Below are 22,327 nucleotides of genomic sequence, written 5' to 3'. Positions count from 1 at the left end.
GAGGCAAGCTCATATTCAGGTTTGGGGCAAGGAGCTTTGATTGACCCTTAATTTTTTCAGTGGAACGGAAAACTTCGGTAAAATAGCTTCTGACCTTCGGAACAGATGGATTCACCTTGGAAAGGAAAAATCTCTTTCTAGAAGAGTCTTGAGGTTTGGCACCTTTAGGCTTAACGGGGGACGGCTGGGCGTCAGAGGAGGAAATCCTTCATTCCGAACGACTTCCCTTTCCTCCTAAATCCTTCTTTCCAAATCTGTAAAAGACTACATCTACTTTGCTGGAGGTGGTTTGACACTCATGCTCCTTGAGAAGGAGGTAATGAGCTGTAGGGCAGCTCTTAAGAAGTTACCCTTGGCCGGGCGCGGTGGCTCACGCCTGTAATCCCAGCACTTTGGGAGGCCGAGGCAGGCGGATCACGAGGTCAGGAGTTCGAGACCAGCCTGGCCAACATAGTGAAACCCCGTCTCTACTAAAAATACAAAAAATTAGCCGGGCGTGGTGGCGGGCGCCTGTAATCTCAGCTACTCGGGAGGCTGAGGCAGGAGAATCGCTTGAATCCTGGAGGCGGAGGTTGCAGTGAGCCGAGATCGCGCCATTGCACTCCAGCCGGGGCGACAGTTCGAGACTCCATCTCAAAAATAAAAATAAAAAAAAGTTACCCTTGGCTGTCGCGGTGTGACACCTGTAAACCCAGCACTTTGAGAGGCCGAGGTGGGAGGATCATTTGAGCCCAGCCTGGGCAACATAGCAAGACCCTCATAACAAAAAATTAAAAATAAAATTACCCAGAAACTGGTTGGAACTATTTAATGATGTTCTTAGTCCATCTTCCTGAAGTAGTCCACAGAACAATATCAGTGTTCATGGTAGAATTGTTTCATCAGGGCAGTCTTTTTTTAAGTAACAATGTCTTGTTAAAAAACAAGAGCTGTGTTGCCCAGGCTGGAGTGCAGTGGTGTGATCATAGCTCACTGCAGCCTTGAACTCCTGGGCTCAAGCGATCCTCCGGCCTTGGCCCCTCAAAGTGTTGTGGTGATTGGCACAAGCCACCAGAGGCCTGGAGTCTTTGAAGTTAGTTATATTTCAGCTACCCAGGATAAACTTCTAACTGTGATTACCACAGAACTCTACCAGAACTAATTGTTTCTCTTAGTTCTGTCTGATTGTGGAATCTCTTTATTACCATCAATTGTTTTTCAGAGTTATAATTTGAATATGAAACCATTTTTCTAGCCCACCTTAGAGAAGACTGTTGACACACTAGTTGAAATGGTTGCAATAGCCTCTACCTTGCAAGACACTTCAGATTCAAAGAATTTCCTTTGCAAAAGTTGGCCGGGTGCAGTGGCTCATGCCTGTAATCCCAGCACTTTGGGAGGCCAAGGCGGGCAGATCACTTAAGGTCAGGAATTCAAAACCAGCCCGGCCAACATGGTGAAACCCCATCTCTACTAAAAATACAAAAATTAACCAGGCGTGGTGGTTCATGCCTATAATCTCAGCTACTCAGGAGGCTGAGGCATGAGAATCGCTTGAACTCAGGAGGTGAATGCTGCAGTGAGCCAAGATCGCAACGCTGCACTGCAGCCTGGGTGACAGAGCAACTCCATCTTAAAAAAACAAAACAAAACAAAACAAAAGAAAAAAATAAAAGTACCTGTTAATGCAATTATCGTTCAATTTTGATTCATAAATATGTGTGGAAGTGTCAATGTTTTGGGTAAAATGGAATTCACAGTGACAGAGTCAGTGCCATACAAAACAAAACTGGAAAATATACTTTAAAAAAATTATTTGAGCTGGGTGTAGTGGTTCACACCTGTAATCCCAGGACTTTGGAAAGCCAAGGTGGGCGGATCACAAGGTCAGGAGTTTGAGACCAGCCTGGCCCCCATGGTGAAACCCTGTCTCTACTAAAAATACAAAAAATTAGCTGTGCATGGTGGCGTGTGCCTCTAGTCCCAGCTACTCGGGAGGCTGAGGCAGGAGAATTGCTTGAACCCGGCAGGCGGAGGTTGCAGTGAGCCGAGATCGTGCTCTTCAGCCTGGGCTACAGGGCGAGACTCGGTCTCAAAAAAATAATAATAATAATTTGAAAAATTTGCTGAATAAACACTTGTTCACAGTGTACGTTCCCTGATTTTTTAATTTTTGTTTTTGTTTGCCCTGTCACCCAGGCTGGAGTACAGTGACACGATTACGGCTCACTGCAGCCTTAATCTCTCAGGCTCAAGTGATCCTTGCACCTCAGCCTCCCTAGTAGCTGGGACTTCAGGTGCATGCCACCACATCCGGCTAGTTTTTGTATTTTTTGTAGAGATGAGGTTTTGTCATGTTGCCCAGGCTGGTTTCAAACTCCTGGGCTCAAGTAATCCTCCCACCTTGGCCCCGCAAAGTGCCGGAATTACAGGCATGAGCCACCCCACCCAGCCTTCCCCTAATTTTGATAATGATAATCCAATGTTCTGTTCTGGCGTTTGTGTAGTTTTAGCGTGTGCAGTCTTCGAAGCAGTGGAGGTATTTGCCTGTTCTTCTCTGTGACTTAGTCATTCAGCAGTTCTATGCTAAGGGTTTTTTTATATGCCTTTAGGTTCTTGTTTAGAGTTAATGGATAATGAAAACATTTCTAATGCATGAGAGAAATGCATTCTGAAACAAAAATAGAATACAAGCCTTCAGACAGAAGGCAGAGGAGAAACTGGAGAGAGAGAAATAAGATGTTAGGTAGGAAACCATGGGAGACAGCACTGGGGAAAGTAACCTCCAGACTGGGAGTCACTGGGAAACCAGATAAATGCTCCTTGGCAGCTGGAGGAGTTGAGGACACTTCAGCTTGGTCTTGGGATGGGAGCCCAGAGAACGCAAGTTGCTCCAACTAGGTAGGGAAAATGCTGGGGCAGATGAAACTTGAGTGGCTAACAAGAAGTACCAGGAGCCAAAGGCTCTCTGAACACTTGGGCCTCTTTTAAATGTCTGCCTTAAATAGCTTGTACCATTGTAAGTCTTGCATAATGGGTAAGAACATGAACTTTTAGAATCAAAGATGTCACTCTAGGTGTGGTTGTATTTGGAGTAAGGAAGTAATTAAGGTTAAATGAGGTCATAAGTGTGGGGCCCTGATCCGATAGGACTAGTGTCCTTATCAGAAGAGTGAATGGAGAGCTTGCCCCTTACCCTTACATACCGAAGAAAGATTATGTGAGGACTAGCAAGAAGGTGGCCATGTACAAGACAGGAACAGAGCTGCCACCAGAGACCAAATTGGCCAAAACCTTGATCTTGGGCTTCTAGTCTCCAGAATGGTGACAAAGTAAATTTCTGTTGTTTAAGTCACCCAGTCTGTGGTATTTTAGTATGACAGCCCAAGCAGACAAATACACCATCTATATGCAGATATATCCAAATCTCTAGTCTGTTGTATGTCTGTACCTCTCCCCTGAACTTGGCTTTGTTCTCCATTTGCCTACTTACGGTCACCACTTGGATATCTAATAGATGTCTCAAACTTCACTTCTCTGTAAACTGAACTCCTGATAGTCCCCTCAAGCCTACTCCATAGACATCTTTCTCTTCTCTTTTTTTGGAGACAGGGTCTTGCTGTGTCGCCCAGGCTGGAGTGCAATGGCGTGATCATGGTTCACTGTAGCCTTGAACTCCTAGACTTAGGTGATCCTCCCACCTCCGCCTCCCAAGTAGGATGTGAGGGCAACCTGGCTGTGACATCTCTCACCCCGTTGATCACCAGGGTTGATCCGGCTGATCTGGGTGGCTAGGCTGGTGTCTCCTTCCTCCCTCACTGCTTCATGTATGTCCCTCCCAAAGCTGCACACTCAAGTCGAAGAGAACGACCATCCCCAATAGAGGAGGACTAATCTTCGGTCAAGGGTATATAAGTAGCTGCGTTCCCCTGCTAGAACCTCCAAACAAGCTCTCAAGGTCCCAGGTAGCTAGGATTACAGGCACACGCCATCATGCTTCACTATCATTCTCTTCTCAATTAAAGGTAATACTGTTCTTTTAGCTGCTTAGGCCAAAAACTTTTGGAGTCGTGCTTGACTTTTCTTTCTTTCACAGCCCACATCCCATCCGTTGCAAATCACATTGGCTGTATGTTCCAAATACACCCAGAATCGAGTGACATCTTATCACTTTGCTACCACCATCAGGGCCAGGTCAGCATCACCTGTCACCTGGATTATTGCAGTAGCCTCCCATCTTGTGTCTTCACTTGTACCCTTGCCTCTCCCTACATTCTGTTTTCAGCTTCAACTGCTAGAGAGATCCTTAAAAATATGTCAGATCATGTCACTCCTCTGCTCAAAGCCCTGCAGTGGTTGATGAGGTCTAGAGAATGTGTTGTTTCTAAATAATTTCTGTTAATCATGGTAATATAATTACTTCAAAGGAATTTCATTCTTATTGTGTGATTGCTCGCGTTTCTAATTCCTAACTTAGTGCTGTGTCTGGGATGTGGAAGGTGCTCCGAAAATGTTGGTGGCGTCAAGGGATAGTGGGTATATATTAGGTAACCTCTCCAGATGAGAACAGATGAACAGTCATTTCCATGTGTTCAGGTGCTGTGTCTGTCAGAGATGCTTTGGGAGATTTTATACTGAATACATTCTCCTTGCCCGTTAGTACTGTTCTTTTTCTCAAGAAATGGAGTTGTTGGCCAGGTAAGGTGGCTCATGCCCGTAATCCCAACACTTTGGGAGGTCAAGGTGGGCGGATTGCTTGAGCCCAGGTGTTCGAGGCCAGTCTGGGCAATATAGTGAAACCTTATCTCTACAAAAAAATACAAAAGAGTAGCCAGGTCTGGTGGGGCATACCTGTAGTCCCAGCTACTTGGGGTGAGGGCTGAGGTGGGAGGATGGCTTGAGCCCGGGAGGTGGAGGTTGCAGTGACTGTGCCATTGTATTCCAGCCTGGGTGATAGAGTGAGACCCTGTCTCAAAATGAAGTTGTATCCAGTCCTTAATGACATTGGGACCATTTGTGAGTAACTAGTCCCTACCAAAAATACTTCAGAATTTTTTTTTTTTGAGACAGAGTTTTACTCTTGTTGCCTAGGCTGGAGTGCAGTGGCCCCATCTCAGCTCACTGCAACCTCTGCCTCCTGGGTTCATGTGATTCTCCTGCCTCAGCCTCCTAAGTAGCTGGTACAGGCACCCGCCACCATGCCTGGCTAATTTTTTGTATTTTTAGTAGAGACGGAGTTTCACCATGTTGGCCAGGCTGGTGTCGAACTCCTGACCTCAGGTGATTCACCCACCTGGCCTCCCAGAATGTTGGGATTACAGGCGTCAGCCACTGTGTGTGGCCCGGAATTGTTAAATATACACAGAAGTAAAAAGACAAAACACAGCTGGCCACGGTGGCTCACGCCTATAATCCCAGCACTTTGGGAGGCCGAGGCAGGTGGATCACCTGAGGTCAGGTGTTCCAGACCAGCCTAGCCAACATAGTGAAACCCCATCTCTACTAAAAATACAAAAATTAGCCGGGCATGGTGGCAGGCACCTGTAATCCCAGCTACGCGGGAGGCTGAGGCAGAATCGCTTGAACCCGGGAGGCGGAGATTTCAGTGAGCCGAAATCACACCACTGCACTCCAGCCTGGGCAACAGACCAAGACTCTGTCTCAAAAAAAAAAAAAAAATAAAGACAAAACACAATGCAGGTCACTTAGCTATTTTCTCTAGAAAATAATTAGCTGTCATGATGCAGAAGATTGTTATAATCTATAAGGGGGAGGTTGTGATTATTTTTACTCTAAAATCTTCCACTGCTTTTTTTTTTTTTTTTTCTTTTTTTTTTTTTTGAGATGGAGTTTCGCTCTGTCACCCAGGCTGGAGTGCAGTGGCGCAATCTTTGCTCACTGCAACCTCCACCTCCTGGGTTCAAGCGATTCTCCTGCCTCAGCCTCCCGAGTAGCTGGGATTATAGGTACACACCAAGAGGCCCAGCTAATTTTTTTTTGTGTATATATATATATGTATGTGTATATATATAATTTTTTTGTTTTTTTTAGTGGAGACGGAGTTTCACCATGTTGGCAAGGCTAGTCTCAAACTCCTGACTTCAAGTGATCCGCCCACCTCAGCCTCTCAAAGTGCTGGGATTACAGGCATGAGCCACCGTGTCTGGCCCCACTACATTCTTAAAGAAGCAATAAATTGACCTTGTTTAAATACACAATCTGAATTACTGGGGTCTTTTGAAACTACACCTTTGTTCATTACTAAGATTTCTATTTTCCTTCCTCTTTTTCAGCACTTATTTCTATAGCAGTCTCCCAGCTGATGCCACTTAACTTCATTGAACAAAAAATGAGGTTTAGAAAGTCACAATAATCATTGTGAAAGTATTTGACAGGAGATCTTTATTTGGGGTGAATTGGGTTATGATGTCAGTCCTGTGATTTCAGCGGAACTGTTTCTTTTTATCCATTGTCAGTGAGTGCTCATTAATACTTAAATGCAGCTTTCTTTTTCTTTCTTTTGAGACAGAGTCTCGCTCTGTCACCCAGGCTGGAGGGCAGTGACGCAATCTCGGCTCACTACAACCTCTGCCTCCAGGGTTCAAGTGATTCTCCTGCCTCAGCCTCCCAAGTAGGTGGGATTACAGGCACCTGCAACCATGCCCGGCTAATTTTTGTATTTTTAGTAGCAACAGGGTTTTGACATTTTGGTCAGGCTGATCTTGAACTCCTGACCTCAAGTGATCCGCCCGCCTTGGCCTCCCAAAGTGTTGAGATTATAGGCATGAACCACCACGCCTGGCATAATGCAGTTTTCTACTAAATGACTGATTTTGACATGCTTCCTGTTATTGGCTCTGCTGTTCAGCTGAAATAGCAGGATGGGAGACGGTCGTGTGATGGCCGATAGGTGGCAGTGCTGCTGGGACAGGCCCAGCCTGGTAGAGACGAGTATCTCAGACAGGAAAAACAGGACCCAGATGGCTCAGACTGTTGGGTTAGCATCTGGCCTTCAACAGGTCACCCTGGCCCGCCAGATCAGCCCCAGGCCTGAGAAAAGCACTACAGGATAAAGAATAGGATCTCATTAAATGCAGTGGAAGTAACGTGAGAAGGGTGGCTTTTCATATCCCATCCTAACTCTCCCCTCCTCCTGTTTTCTTTGCTTTGCTTTTCATACTTCTTAGCTTCTTGGATCTCTTGCTTTAAGAGGAACTAGGGTGTGGGCACAGTGGTTCACGGCTATAATCCCAGCACTTTGGGAGGCTGAGACGGGTGGATCAGTTGAGGTCAGGAGTTCAAGACTAGCCTGGCCAACATGGCGAAACCCCATCTCTACTAAAAATACCAAAATTATCCAGGCATAGTGGCACACACCTTTAATTCCAGCTACTGGGGAGGCTGAGGCAGAAGAATTGCTTTAATCCAGGAGGAGGAGGTTGCAGTGAGCCAAGATCACGCCACTGCACTCCAGCTTAAGCAACAAAGTGAGACTCTGTTTCAAAAAAAAAAAAAAAAAGAGGAACTAGAGCTTAATATTCTCCTTGCAACATCACAGTCACAGTGCTGGTTGAGTAGTTACTTGCCTCGAAGGACTGGTAAGCCTTTGACAAGGATTGGTTACTTGGGAAGTTTTCTTGCTTACCTGTAGAAGTTAAGCTGCTCACCGACAGCAGCACAGACAAGTAGTAAAGTTCAGGGGTTGTTTTTTCCTACATTTGAGAGAGAAAAGGTGCTATGAGGAATACTTTGTCTTTTAATCAGAATGTGTTAAAAATGTTTTGCCACAAGGATTTAAATGAAGGTGCCAATTTAGCAAGAAATAGAAGTCTTGCTGTTTACTGTGCCAAACCCAATCCAACAGCTTCACTGTTTTTTTTATTGTTGTTGTTTGTTTGTTTGTTTTGAGACAAGATGTTGCTTTGTCATCCAGGCCAGAGTGCAGTGGTGTGAGCATGGCTCACTGCAGCCTTGAATTCCTGGGTTCACGGGATCCTCCTGCCTCAGCCTCCCAAGTAGCTGGGACTACAGCTAGGTGTAGTCCTGGTGGACGTGCCACCAGGTCCAGCTAATTTTTGTAATTTTTGTAGAGATGGGGTTTCGCCACATTGCCTATGCTGGTCTTCATCTCCTGGGCTCAATCGATCTGCCTGCCTCAGCCTTCCAAAGTACTGGGATTAGAGGCGTGAGCCACTGTGCCCAGCCTGTTTCACTGTTGATTAATATCTTAACTACTTTTCGAAGCTCTAGTAAAGTAGAATTCACCTACAAAAACAAAAATCTCTTGTAGGATTTTTAAACTTTCCCCAGTGAAATGTTTTAACTGTGACATGTGCCTAATTAGGTATTCCATCTCCACATATCTCTTCTTTTGGTGTCAGTAGAAAATAAATATTGAAGACATATTATTTACAGCCAAACTTTCAGATTAAGATAAGCCTTTAGAAATTCTTTGTTTATGGCTCACGCCTGTAATCCCAACACTTTGGGAGGCCGAGGTGGGCGGATCACGAGGTCAGGAGATCCAGACCATCCTGGCTAACACGGTGAAACCCCATCTCTACTAAAAAAAAATACAAAAAATTAGCCAGGCATGGTGGCGGGCACCTGTAGTCCCAGCTACTTGGGAGGCTGAGGCAGGAGAATGGCATGAACCTGGAAGGCGGAGCTTGCAGTGAGCACAGATCGCGCCACCGCACTCCAGCTGGGGTGACAGAGTGAAACTCTGTCTCAAAGAAAAAAAAAGAAATTCATTGTTTAAAAACATACACAGTCTGTTGCCAAAACTGTTAACACCATAGTGCACACTCCTTCACTGAAGGATCCCACACCAAATGCAGAAAACATCCACTTCAGTGCCCGTGGCAATGGCTCCATCTGAACAAACCGCACAGTAAAACCTAAAAAGACAGAGGAACAGCATCAGTTTTTAGGTTTAATCATCTCAGAAAGAAACATATTCTTTGTTTTTTTTTTTTTTTTTCTTTTTTTTTTTTTTTTTTTTTTTTTTTTTTTTTTTTTTTTGAGACGGAGTCTGGCTCTGTCGCCCAGGCTGGAGTGCAGTGGCACAATCTCAGCTCCCGGTGACCTCTGCCTCCCGGGTTCAAGTGATTCTCCTGCCTCAGCCTCCCTAGTAGGTGGGATTATAGGTGTGCACCACCACTTCTGGGTAATTTTTTGTATTTTTAGTAGAGACAGGGTTTCACCATGTTGGCCAGGCTGGTCTCGAACTCCTGACCTCAGGTGATCTGCCCACCTTGGCCTCCCAAAGTGCTGGGATTATAGGCGTGAGCCACCACGCTTGGCTAGAAACATATTCTTGAATGCAAACCTAAATGCAATTTGTTTCCTTCCCTTCCTGCTGTGGAACAGAAATGTCCAGTCTGGGCAAACTAATTTTTCCTTTGATATAGATTGTATGCATGTTTTTTTTTTTTGAGACGGAGTCTTGCTCTGTCACCCAGGTGGAAGTGCAGTGACGTGATCTTGACTCACTGCAACCTCTGCCTCGTAGGTTCAAGCAATTCTCCTGCCTCAGCCTCCCGAGTAGCTGGAACTACAGGTTCCCGCCACCACGCCTGGCTAATTTTTTTTGTATTTTTAGTAGAGACGGGGTTTCACCGCATTAGCCAGGATGGTCTCGATCTCCTGTCCTTGTGATCCACCCACCTCAGCCTCCCAAAATGGGATTACAGGTGTGAGCCACTGCGCGCGGCCTTTTTTTTTTTTTTTTTTTTTTTTTTTTTTTTTTTTTTGAGACGGAGTCTTGCTCTGTTGCCAGGCTGGAGTACAGTGGCGCCATCTCAGCTCACTGCATCCTCTGCCTCCCAGACTCAAGTGGTTCTCTTGCCCCAGCCTCCTGAGTAGCTGGGATTACAGGCCTGCACCACCACACCCAGCTAATTTTGTTTTTTTTTTTTTGAGACGGAGTCTCACTCTGTTGCCAGGCTAGAATGCAGTGGCATGATCTCGGCTCACTGCAACCTCTGCCTCCCGGGTTCAAGCGATTCTCCTGCCTCAGCCTCCCGAGTAGCTGGGACTACAGGCGTGTGCCACCACGCTCAGCTAATTTTTGTATTTTTAGTAGAGACAGGGTTTCACCATGTTGGCCAGGCTGGTCTCGAACTCGTGACCTCAGGTGATCCATCTGCCTTGGCCTCCCAAAGTGCTGGGATTGCAGGTATGAGCCACCACACCCGGCCCTATTTTTTCATTTTAAAAAATTCGGACATAGTTTTTGCTGAAATCATATATCACTCTTTTTTTTTTTTTTTTTTTTTTTGAGACAGAGTCTTGCTCTGTTGCCCAGGCTGGAGTGCAGTGGCACGATCTTGGCTCACTGCAACCTCCGCCTCCCAAGTTCAAGCGATCCTCCTGCCACAGTCCCCATCGTAGCTGGGACTACAGGCATGCGCCATCATGCCCAGCTAATTTTTGTATTTTTAGTAGAGAAGGGGTTTTGCCATGTTGGCCAGGCTAGTCTTGAACTCCTGACCTCAGGTGATCCACCTGCCTCGGCCTCCCAAAGTGCTGGGATTACAGGCATGAGCCACCGCACCCGGCCCATACATCACTCTTAAAAGCACATTCAAAGGAAAATATAATTAAGATAGATTAGCTAAAATATTTCTTAAACTTCTCCACATTTCAGAATGTTGAGAATAGAGACCAACTCTGTGTCCTTTTTTTTTGGAGATAGGGCCTCCCTCTGTCACCCAGGCTGGAGTGCAATGACATGACTCACTGCACCCTCCACCTCCCAGGCTTTAGTGAACCTCTTACTTCAGCCTCCCAAGTAGCTGGGACTACAGGTGCATGACACCATGCCCAGCTAACTTTTTCTATTTTTTGTAGAGATGATGTCTCACCGTGTTGCCCAGGCTGGTCTTGAACTCCTGACTTCACGCGATCCTCCCACCTCAGCCTCAAAGTGTTGGGGTTACAGGCATGAGCCACTGGACCCAGCCCTATATCACTTTTTGACTTCAAGTTGCCATTGTCCTTGTTTTTCTATGCAGAATCATCTCTTGATCAATGACTATTTATTGAATGAAAAACCTGATACTTTAATATTATAACACTAAAGAATTTTATAGCAGAAGGAATTTGGGCCAGGCATGGTGGCTCATGCCTGTAATTCCAGCACTTTGGGAGTCTGAGGCGGGCGGATCATAAGGTCAGGAGATTGAGACCATCCTGGCCAACATGGTGACACCCCGTCTCTACTAAAAATACAAACATTAGGTTTGTGTGGTGGTGCGTGCCTGTAATCCCAGCTACTCAGGAGGCTGAGGCACGAGAATCGCTTGAACCCAGGAGGCGGAGGTTGCAGTGAGCCGAGATCACACCACTGCACTCCAGCCTGGCAACAGAGCAAGACTCCATCTCAAAAAAAAAAAAAAAAAGGAATTTATGTTTAACTTAATTTGGTTCCGTACTCAAATTATAGAACAACTAAAAGAGAGGCCAGGCACGCTGGCTCACGCCTGTAATCCCAGCACTTTGGGAGGCTGAGGCAGGTGGATCACCTGAGGTCAGGACTTTGAGACCAGCCTGACCAACATGGTGAAACCCCATCTCTAAGCTGGGCGCGGTGGCTCACGCCTGTAATCCCAGCACTTTGGAAGGCTGAGGCGGGTGGATCACCTGAGGTCAGGAGTTTGAGACCAGCCTGGCCAACATGGTGAAACCGCATCTCTACTTAAAATACAAAAAATTAGCCGGGCGTGGTGGTATGCACCTGTAATCCCAGCTACTCGGGAGGCTGAGGCAGGAGAATCGCTTGAACCCGGGAGGCGGAGGTTGCAGTGAGCTGGGATCGCGCCATTGCACTCCAGCCTGGGGACAAGAGCGAGACTTTGTCTCAAAAAAAAAAAAAAATGAAAAAGAAAGAAAGAAACCCCTTCCCTACTAAAAATACAAAATTAGCTGGGTGTGGTGGCGCATGTCTGTAATTGCAGCTACTAGGGAGGCTGAGGCAGGAGAATCACTTGAACCTGGGAGGCAGAGGTTGCAGTGAGCCGAGATTGCACCATTGCACTCCAGCCTGGGCAAAAAGAGTGAAACTCCATCTCAAAAAACAAAAAACAAAAACAACTAAAAGAGATACTTAGGAAGTTTTTAAAGATTCCCTTCACCTGAATTTTAGATGTGAGTTGTTTTTTTTTCATTTTAGTCTATGAGTTCCTGAAGAGCAGAGAGCTCTGTCCTACCAATTTTTGTTCTAGCAGTGTCTGGCTACTATTTGTAGTAGATACTTAATAAATGCTTGACGGATAACTACACACTTACCAATTGTGAAGAAGGTAAAGATGGTATTACCAACCAGGTTGTACAGGAGAGATTGGCTGCAATATTGGGAAGATCTGGGCCTAAAAGTCAATAAACTGGGTGATACATTAATTTATTACTTATTACAGGAAATCTATGGTATAAGCGTAACACCAGAAGGCACTAATCCTTGAACTCTAATTCTTATTCTGGCACTGGGTTCATCTTGGCTGTAGGCAACTCACTTCTCTTGAGAACCTTGGTTCCTTTACCATGACTGTAAATAAATGCTACAATATAGTCCATAAATAATAGTAAGAGTTATTAATGTTATCACTGGTAAATAAATAACGTTTACCATGTTTCTTTCTTTTCTTTTTTTTTTTTTTTTTTGAGACAGAGTTTTACTTTGTCACCCAGGCTGGAGTGCAGTAGTGCGATCTCTGCTCACTGCAACCTCTGCCTCCCAGGTTCAGGCAATTCTTGTGCCTCTGCCTTCCCAGTAGCTGGGATTACAGGCACGTGCCACCGCACCCGGCTAGCTTTTGTATTTTTAGGTAGAGATGGGGTTTCATCATGTTGGCCACGCTGATCTCGAACCCCTGACCTCAAGTGATTGGTCTACCTTTTTTTTTTTTTTTTTTTTGAGACAGAGTCTTGTTCTGTCACTGAAGCTGGAGTGCAGTTGTATGATCTCAGCTCACTGCAACCTCCACCTCCTGGGTTCAAGTGATTCTCATGCCTCAGCTTCCTGAGTAGCTAGGATTACAGGCGTGCGCCACCACTCCTGACTAATATTTTGTATTTTTAGTAGAGATGGGGTTTCATCATGTTGTCCAAGCTGGTCTCGAACTCCTGACCTCAGGTGATCCGCCCACCTTGGCCTCCCAAAGTGCTTTACAGGCATGAGCCACTGATCCTGGCCTTGTTTACCTTTTTTTTTTTTTTTTTTTTTTTTGAGACAGAGTCTCGCTCTGTCACCCAGGCTGGAATGTAATGATGTGATCTTGGCTCACTGCAACCTCCACCTCCGAGGTTCAAGCGATTCTCCTGCCTCAGCCTCCTCAGTATCTAGGATTACAGGCACATGCCACCATGCCTGGATAATTTTTGTATTTTTAGTTGAGATGAGGTTTCACCATGTTGGTCATGCTGGTCTCAAACTCCTGACCTTGTGATCCACCTGCCTCAGCCTCCCAAAATGCTAAGATTACAGGCATGAGCCATTGCATGTGGCCTTTTTATTTTTATTTTTATTTTTGAGGTGGAGTTTCGCTCTTGTTGCCCAGGCTGGAGTTCAATGGTGGGATATCAACTCACTGCAACCTCTGCCTCCCAAGTTCAAGCAATTCCCCTGCCTCAGCCTCGTGAGTAGCTGGGATTACAGGAATGTACCAGGATGTCAGGCTAATTTTGTATTTTTAGTACAGACAGGGTTTCTCCATGTTGGTCAGGCTGGTCTCAAACTCCCAACCTCAGGTGATCCGCCCACCTCAGCCTCCCAAAGTGCTGGGATTACAGGTGTGAGCCACCGTGCCCAGTCTTGTTTATCATTTTTTTTTTGAGACGCAGTCTCACTCTGTTTCCCAGGCTGGAGCGCAGTGCCGCGATCTTGGCTCACTGTAACCTCCACCTCCCGGGTTCAAGCAATTCTCCTTCCTGAGCCTCCCAAGTAGCTGGGATTACAGGCATGTGCCACCATGCAAGAGTGGGCTTCACCATGTTGGCCAGGCTGGTCTCGAACTATTGACCTCGTGATCCACGCCTCGGCTTCCCAAAGTGCTGGGATTACAGGTGTGAGCCACTGCGCCCAGCCCTTGTTTACCGGTTTTTAAATTCACGTTAATTTGCGATTTTGGTGAAAAACTATTTCATGGGAATTCTGACTTCTAGTAAGGAAAAATGACTTATTTTACACAGACTTTCTGTAATAGAAGCTGGTGAGTTTGAGTTCGGCTAATTACAAGGAGTGTTGCAGCTTCCTGTCACTCTCCCTCGCTTAAGTAGATTCTCAGTTTTCAGATTTTTTTTTTTTAGAATTAAAGTTATTAACAGACTGTTTCCGCTAAGAATAATTTCGAAGACAGAATCTGAAAGAACATATTAAGTAATAATCAGGTCGGGCGTGCCTGCCACCCTCAGCCCTGCAGACATAAGCTAACGCTAGACCGTTGGGACTGGTCTCCAGGGAATCTGTAAGTTGAGACATTGGTCTCCTCATTGTATCCTATTTAATGGCTTTCTATACCAGAAGAAGTAAGTGTGGATTAAAAGTTAAGCTCAGTTTACCCACAGCTATCTTCACTATATTGAGATTTTTGGCTTTTCGAAGAAGTGAAGTAGGTGATTGCCCTTGATAATAGGAGCAGAAAAAATGGGGCAGGCTGCAATTAAACACGTAACAGAAATCCCAGAGAGCACCCAAGCCATGTCCACAGGTGAGAAATGCATGTTGAGCTGCCAAGTGTAAGAACCTACCTTAGCAGAACATAGAACTGGAGAACCAGGGTGGTAATTCCAACCAAGAGCGCTGTCACCCGGCTGCATGGGACACAGTGAGTTACATTTTACATTACCATTTAGTGATGAAATAGCTTCCAGAAACCAAATTCAGGTTCTGTTTGGTGATAATGTTACATTTAACTACAGAGATAAAGTTTTAAACATAATGATATTTTGTATTTTTAGTAGAGATGGTGTTTCTGATTGAATTGAGATCCATTGCATTCTAATAAAATTCTATCTAATAATACTTCAATAAGAATATTAAAATAGCTACTACTTATTGTTCTCCCATTATTTAGCAGGCTTTGTTGATACTGATTTTTTGTTTTGTTTTGTTTTGTTTTGTTTTTTTTGAGACGGAGTCTTGCTCTGTCACCCAGGCTGGAGTGCAATGGTGCGATCTCGGCTCACTGCAACCTCTGCCTCCCGGGTTCAAGCAATTCTCCTGCCTCAGCCTCCTGAGTATCTGGGACTACAGAAGCACACCACCACGCCCGACTAATTTTTGTATTTTTAGTAGAGATGGGGTTTCACCATGCTGATCAGGTTGGTCTTGAACTCCTGACCTCGTGATCCGCCCGCCTCTGTCTCCCAAAGTACTGGGATTAGAGGTGTGAGCCACTGCTCCCAGCCTGTTGATACTGATCTTTAGGGAATCTTTAGAACCTTGGTTCCTTTATCATGACTGTAAATTAATGTAAAACAACCTGCAAGTAATACTAAGTTATCAATATTCATAATTGGTAGACAAATGTGTCAAACATTTTACATGCATTATCTAATTTAATATGCACAAAATCCTATGACATAGGACTGTGGTTCTCCATTTTTTTAAATGAGGAAACAGACTGTTAACTGACAAACTGAGAGTTAATCTACCTACCACAACTTGCACAAGCAAATGAAAATTGTTACTGCTCAAAGCATTTCTGAAATTCTTTTGAGATTACGTGTATGTAGTTTCTATGGCATGTAAGAAAATCTTGGTCGGGCACAGTGGCTTAAGCCTGTAATCCCAGCACTTTGGGAAGCCGAGGCAGGTGGATCACCTGAGATCAGGAGTTTGAGACCAGCCTGGCCAGCATACTGAAACCCCATCTCTACTAAAAATACAAAAATTAGCTGGGTGTGGTGGCGGGCGCCTGTAATCCCAGCTACTTGGGAGGCTGAAGCAGAAGAATCGCTTGAACCCGGGAGGCAGAGGTTGCAGTGAGCCGAGATCGTGCCATTGCATTACAGCCGGGGGACAAGAGTGAAACTCCATCTCGGGAAAAAAAAAAAAAAAAAAAAGAGGCTGGGTGCGGTGACTCACGCCTGTAATCCTAGCACTTTGGGAGGCCAAAGTAGGCAGATCATGAGGTCAGGAGTTCAAGACCAGCCTGACCAACATGGTGAAACCCCATCTCTACTAAAAATACAAAAATTAGCTGGGCGTGGTGGCATGCACCTGTAATCCCAGCTACTCAGGAGGCTGAGGCAGGAGAATGGCTTGAACCTGGGAGGTGGAGGTTGCAGTGAGCCAAGATTGCACGCCACTGCACTCCAGCCTGGGCGACAACAAGACTCCATCCCCCAACCAACAAAAAAAAAAAAAAAAAAGAAAATCTCACCATTAACTAATCATTCTAACTCCCTTCTTCACTGTAAACTATTCACCTTGATTATTTTATTAATTGGGTTTAGCACTGAATAACTTTAGGGCATTCACAGAAATCAAATATACCCTCCAAAGACAGATTTATCCCCAGTGAAGGTACTCAAAAGAATATGCAATTTCAAAATATACCCCCAATAGTATTTAATGGCAGCATTGTTGGAACAAGAACATAGCTACATGCTTAAAGTTATTGTTTTGAAAGGAATAGCACCCTTTTAGAGGTGTAAATCCTGAGAGGTGGTGAGGTCAGCCACGTTACTTAACTCTTAGCCAACACAGGTTTAATACTGAGCATCCTGAAATATGCGATAGGGAAAGCCAAACAGAATTACTATTGTTTTCGAAAAGTTGATTTTTAAAAAACTGACTTTTTAGCCAGGAGTGATGGCGTATGCTTGTAGTACTAGCTACTTGGCAGGCTGAGGTGGGAGGATCTCTTGAGCCTGGGATTTGAAGGCTGCAGTGAGCAATGACTGTGCCACTGTACTGCAGCCTAGGCAACAGAGCGATACCCTATCTCTAAAAAAAAAAAACAAAAAAACCCCGGCTTAATGTTATGTTAATATTTACATCTCAGTGTTTTTAAAACATAAAGATCAGTTATTTTGGCCAGGTGTGGTGGCTCATGCCTCTAATCCCAGCACCGTGGGAGGCCAAGGTGGGAGGATCACTTGAGGCCAGGAGTTTGACACCAGCCTGGGCAACACAGCGAGACCCCATCTCTACCAAAAAAAATAATAATAATAAAGATCAGTAACTACCCAGGCCAAAACGCAGTGGCTCAATTTCAGCCTCCCGAGTAGCTGGGACTACAGCCACGTGCCACTGTACCCAGCCCAAGATTAGTAATTTTAAAATTAAAAGTAAATTTTAAGGCTCAAGACTGCCAGAGAAAGAAATGAACTCCTTATTGTCACAGTGAACTGGGGAGGGACACTTACAGCCTGAGCTGGTGAGTTCTCAGCAGCCAGCAGTGCAAGCGATAAGCCGTGTGGGCCAAACAAAAGTGAATCATGGTGACACTGGGCCCAGAGCACCTGGAGCAAGACAAGGAGGACCCAGGGCAGTCCCGTTAGAGTTTCCAAACTGCTGCACCCATTCATCAATCGGCCACAGCCCCCCCATATGCATGCACATGTGCCCTGCAATGATATGGAGGAAGTACTCTTCAGGAAAGGGACAAACCCTAGTTCTTTAAAACCCACTTTTGGCAGCAATAGGAACTCACTGTAACCTTAACTCTGTGTGGCTCTGAAGGTTTAGAGTCTGATGTGAGTTCGAGTTGGCTTTGTTAACAGTTAGTGGAACTGTGAGCTGGATATTTGAGACAAGTTATAGATGTAACAAGGGAGAAAGATAGCTTCCTTTATGCTGAGCGATCAGCTTCCCCCAGCCCCTCCACATCCGTTGGGCATCACCTGGAAACCTAAGCTCATCCCCAAGTGTAGGGCTAAAAGCTGTTTGTTCCGTCCTTCCCTGAAGTCTGCTTCAGAACTGCAGCAGCTCCCTTGAGGACCCACACCTCTTGAACTCAGCCTTACCCTTCTTCCATCTCTCTCTTGGGAATAGTAACTGAAACCTGAGATGGGTGGGGTTGTCTGACGCCAGCTGTCTGTCTGGTGCCAGCTGAACCCAGCCCCTCCACCAGTCTTTGAGAGCATGCTCAGTGGCTGGTGGATACCCTGATTTCTCTGTAGGCCTCAGGGTACTATGGGCATGTCGCATTCATCACCCCCTCCCATAATACCACTGGTAGTTTTTATGGGTATCGAGGGCCTGGGGTAGGGATAAAGGGTATGGGTACAAGCCCCAAGTGAATCATGGTATCATACTTTTGATGGTAACTGAAAGGTAAGACATTTAAATCATTCTTAGTGATGAACTCATTTTTTTCTAATGCCATAGTGACTACTACTGAACCTTCTCCGTTATTCCCTAAGAACAGTTAGCAGTGTCCCTGTGATCCCACCACTGTGCCTTCTTTCGAGAAGGCCCCAAGTATATATATATTTTTTTGAGACGGAGTTTTGCTCTTGTTGCCCAGGTTGGAGTGCAATGGCATGATCTCTGCTCGCCGCAACCTCCACCTCCCAGGTTCAAGCAATTCTGCCTCAGCCTCCCAAGTAGCTGGGATTATGGGCATGTGCCACCATACCTGGCTAATTTTGTATTTTTAGTAGAGACGGGGTTTCTCCATGCTGGTCAGGCTAGTCTCGAACTCCCAACCACAGGTGATCCACCTGCCTCGCCCTCCCAAAATGCTGGGATTACAGGCATGACCTACCGCGCCCAGACCCCAAGTATCTTTCTTACTTCCATTTCCACTGACTATTTGTGGCTGCTTTTCCTATCTTGTTTCATCCCGTCCAATGAATTCCAAATAATCACTGTCATCAGTAACATCACTTTCCTCAAAAATAACAGCTGCCGCCGGGCGCGGTGGCTCACGCCTATAATCCCAGCACTTTTGGAGGCTGAGGCAGGCGGATCATGAGGTCAGGAGATCGAGACCATCCTGGCTAACATGGTGAAACCCCGTCTCTACTAAAAATACAAAAAATTAGCCGGGCGTAGTGGCGGGCGCCTGCAGTCCCAGCTACTTGGGAGGCTGAGGCAGGAGAATGGCGTGACCCCGGGAGGCGGAGCTTGCAGTGAGCCGAGATCGCGCCACTGCACTCCAGCCTGGGCGACAGAGCGAGACTCCGTCTGAAAAAAAAAAAAATAATAACAGCTACCATTCATTTTAACACTGTGCCAGGCAATATGCTAAGCCCCTTGCCATGTTTATCCTCAGAATTAATCCTCAAAGTAACTGAGATTGGCCTTCTCATTATCTCCATTTTACAGATAAAGAACCTAAAAACAGAGTTAAGAGATCAAATCAAGATCACACAACCAAATAAGGGTTTGTTTTTTTTTTTGAGACGGAGTCTCGCTCTGTAGCCCAGGCTGGAGTGCAGTGGCGCGATCTCGGCTCACTGCAAACACCGCCTCCCGGATTCACGCCATTCTCCCGCCTCAGCCTCCCGAGTAGCTGGGACTACAGGTGCCTGCCACCACGCCCGGCTAATTTTTTGTATTTTTAGTAGAGACAGGGTTTCACCGTTTTAGCCAGGATGGTCTCGATCTCCTGACCTCGTGATCCGCCCGTCTCGGCCTCCCAAAGTGCTGAGATTACAGGTGTGAGCCACGGTGCCTGGCCCCAAATAAGGGTTTTTAACACCCATGTCATATTATTTTGAGAACCCTGTTGTCACTCCTTTGCTCGGAAACCTTCAAAGGTTCCCATTGTCCAAGGGGTTAAAGTTTATATTTCTCAACTCCTTAGCTATGAGAGGGCTCAATTCCAGTCTACACTGTTCCAGTTTATCTCCCATTTTTCTTCTTGGTGAGAGAGCTTAAGAGTCAGGAAACCTAAATTCTAGTCCTGATGTGCCATTCACTAGCTTTGTCCACTGACAGCATAAAATCTGAACAAAAGCAAGTTGGTCAGCCTAGCAGTTATGTCTGACTGCTATTGGGCTACAAATGAAGAGTCTTGACACAGGTGTTTTGAGTATTGCCAAGTCTTAGACGTACACAGTGAGGCATTGCACAGCCTTAATTTCCAGATTTATTTTTAACCCACTATTTCTTTTTTTTTTTCCAAGGTGGAGTCTTGCTGTGTCCCCCAGTCTGGAGTGCAGTGGCACGATCTAGGCTCACTGCAACCTCCATCTCCCGGGTTTAAACAATTATCCTGCCTCAGCCTCCCGAGTACCTGGGATTACAGGCGCACACCACCACGCCCAGCTAATTTTTGTATTTTTTAGTAGAGACGGTTTCACCATGTTGGCCAGGCTGGTCTCGAACTTCTGACCTCGTGATCTGCCCACCTCAGCCTCCCAAAGTGCTGGGATTACAGGCGTGAGCCACCGCATCTGGCCCCCATTATTTCTTTTTTGAGATGTTTGTAATAGTGAAAAATTAGAAAAACCTAAATATCCAAAGGTCGAAGATTAACTGGAAAAACTGAATAACTATAGATTATCATTTGGAACATGCTAATTGCTTTTGGCCAAGTTATTTTTTGTGGTGAGAATCAAATGACAATGTGTATGAATTTTATTTTATTTTATTTTATTTTTGAGACAGAGTCTCACCCTATCACTCAGGCTGGAGTGCTGAGGCGTGATCTCAGCTCACTGCAACCTCTGCCTCCTGGGTTCAAGTAATTCTCGTGCCTCAACCTCCCAAGTAGCTGGGATTACAGGCACCAGCCACCACACCTGGCTAATTTTTATACTTTTGGTAGGGATGGGATTTCACCATGTTGGCCAGGCTGGTCTCAAACTCCTGGCCTCAAGTGACCCACCTACCTCGGCCTCCCAAAGTGCAGGGATTACAGGTATGAGCTACCACACCGGGCCGAAAGTATTTTTATAAAGCCAGGTGTGGTGGTTCACACCTGTAATCCCAGCACTTTGAGAAGTGTAGGTGGGAGGATCACTTGAGCCCTTGGTCTTGAAATTCTGGGCTCAAGCAATCCTCCCACCTCCACTTCCCAAAGAGGGAAGCAAAGCCTGGGCAACAAAATGAGACTCCTTCTCTACAAAAAAATAGAAAGATAAGCTGGGTGTGGTGATGTGTGCCTGCAGTCCCAGCTACACGAGAAGCTGAGGCAGGAGGATCCTTGAGCCCAGGAAATCGTGGCTGCAGTGAGCCATGTTCAAGCTAAACCTCCCAGCTTTCCCAGCCTGGGTGACAGAACGAGACCCTGTCTCAAAAAGAAAAAATAAAAGTATTCTATACTTTTGTTTTTGTAAACTAAAAGTAGCATATAACTGTTGATGTTTTATTGTCATTTGCTATATTTCTATGTTAATTATAAAAATGCTTCAAGCGGCCAGGCGCGGTGGCTCATGCCTCTAATTCCAGCATTTTGGGAAGCCGAGGCAGGCGGATCATGAGGTCAGGAGATCAAGACCATCCTGGGCTAACACGGTGAAACCCCATCTCTACTAAAAATACAAAAAATTGGCCAGCATGGTGACGCGTGCCTGTAGTCCCAGCTACTCGGGAGGCTGAGGCAGGAGAATCACTTGAGCTGGGGAGGTAGAGGTTGCAGTGAGCCAAGATTGTGCCACTGCACTCCAACCTGGGCAACAAAGCGAGACTCTGTCTCAAAAAAAAAAAAAAAAAGCTTCAAGCTCTACAAAAAATTCCCCAAAGTTTTGAAAATACTTTGAGCAAGATTATGTCACTGGAATTATATTTATAAGATCTCAGGGCCAGGTGTGTTGGATCATGCCTGTAATTCCAGCACTTTGGGAGGCCGAGGCGGGTGGATCACCAGGTCAAGAGATCAAGACCATCCTGGCGAACATGGTGAAACACTGTCTCTACTAAAAATACAAAAATTAGCTGGGTGTGGTGGCGTGCGCCTGTAGTCCCAGATACTCAGGAGGCTGAGGCAGGAGAATCGCTTGAACCCAGGAGGCGGAGGTTGCAGTGAGCTGAGATTGTGCCACTGCACTCCAGCTTGGCGACAGAGCAAGACTCCATCTCAAAAAAAAAAAAAAAAAAAAAAGATCTCAGAATGATTATTTTTAAGACATTCTTTGGATATATAAGAATATTTATTACTTTTTAATTTTTATATTATTGTTGCTATTTTGAGACAGAGTCTCGCTCTGTCACCCAGGCTGGAGTGCAGTGGTGCAGTCTCGGCTCACTGCAACCCCTGCCTGCCAGGTTCAAGTGATTCTCCTGCCTCGGCCTCCCAAGTACCTGGGATTACATGTGTGCGCCACCACACTCGCTAATTTTTGTATTTTTGGTAGAGATGGGGTTTCACCATGTTGGCCAAGCTGGTCTTGAACTCCTGACCTCAAGCGATCTCTCTGCTTTGACCTCCCAAAGTGCTGGGATTACAGG

The 22,327-nt window shown here is 45.7% G+C and overlaps 1 protein-coding gene across 6 annotated transcripts in view; it reads left to right on the top strand.

The window, feature by feature from the left end:
- Window positions 1-22,327, top strand: part of NMNAT1 (nicotinamide nucleotide adenylyltransferase 1) — a 47,561-nt gene that overhangs the window by 798 nt on the left and 24,436 nt on the right. The window contains exon 1 of one of the 6 annotated variants that reach the window (XM_063702861.1): window positions 3,846-4,173. The exons of the other annotated variants lie outside the window; for them this stretch is intronic. The gene's annotated coding sequence lies outside the window, so the exon portion shown is untranslated. Of the gene's footprint in view, window positions 1-3,845; window positions 4,174-22,327 lie in introns of those variants that run through there. 6 annotated transcript variants of the gene reach the window in all.

This window comes from Gorilla gorilla, chromosome 1 (assembly GCF_029281585.2).
Source record: "Gorilla gorilla gorilla isolate KB3781 chromosome 1, NHGRI_mGorGor1-v2.1_pri, whole genome shotgun sequence".
Taxonomy (NCBI): Eukaryota; Metazoa; Chordata; class Mammalia; order Primates; family Hominidae; genus Gorilla; species Gorilla gorilla.
Note: the sequence above shows the minus strand (reverse complement) of the source record. Positions and strands in the feature narration are given on the sequence as shown.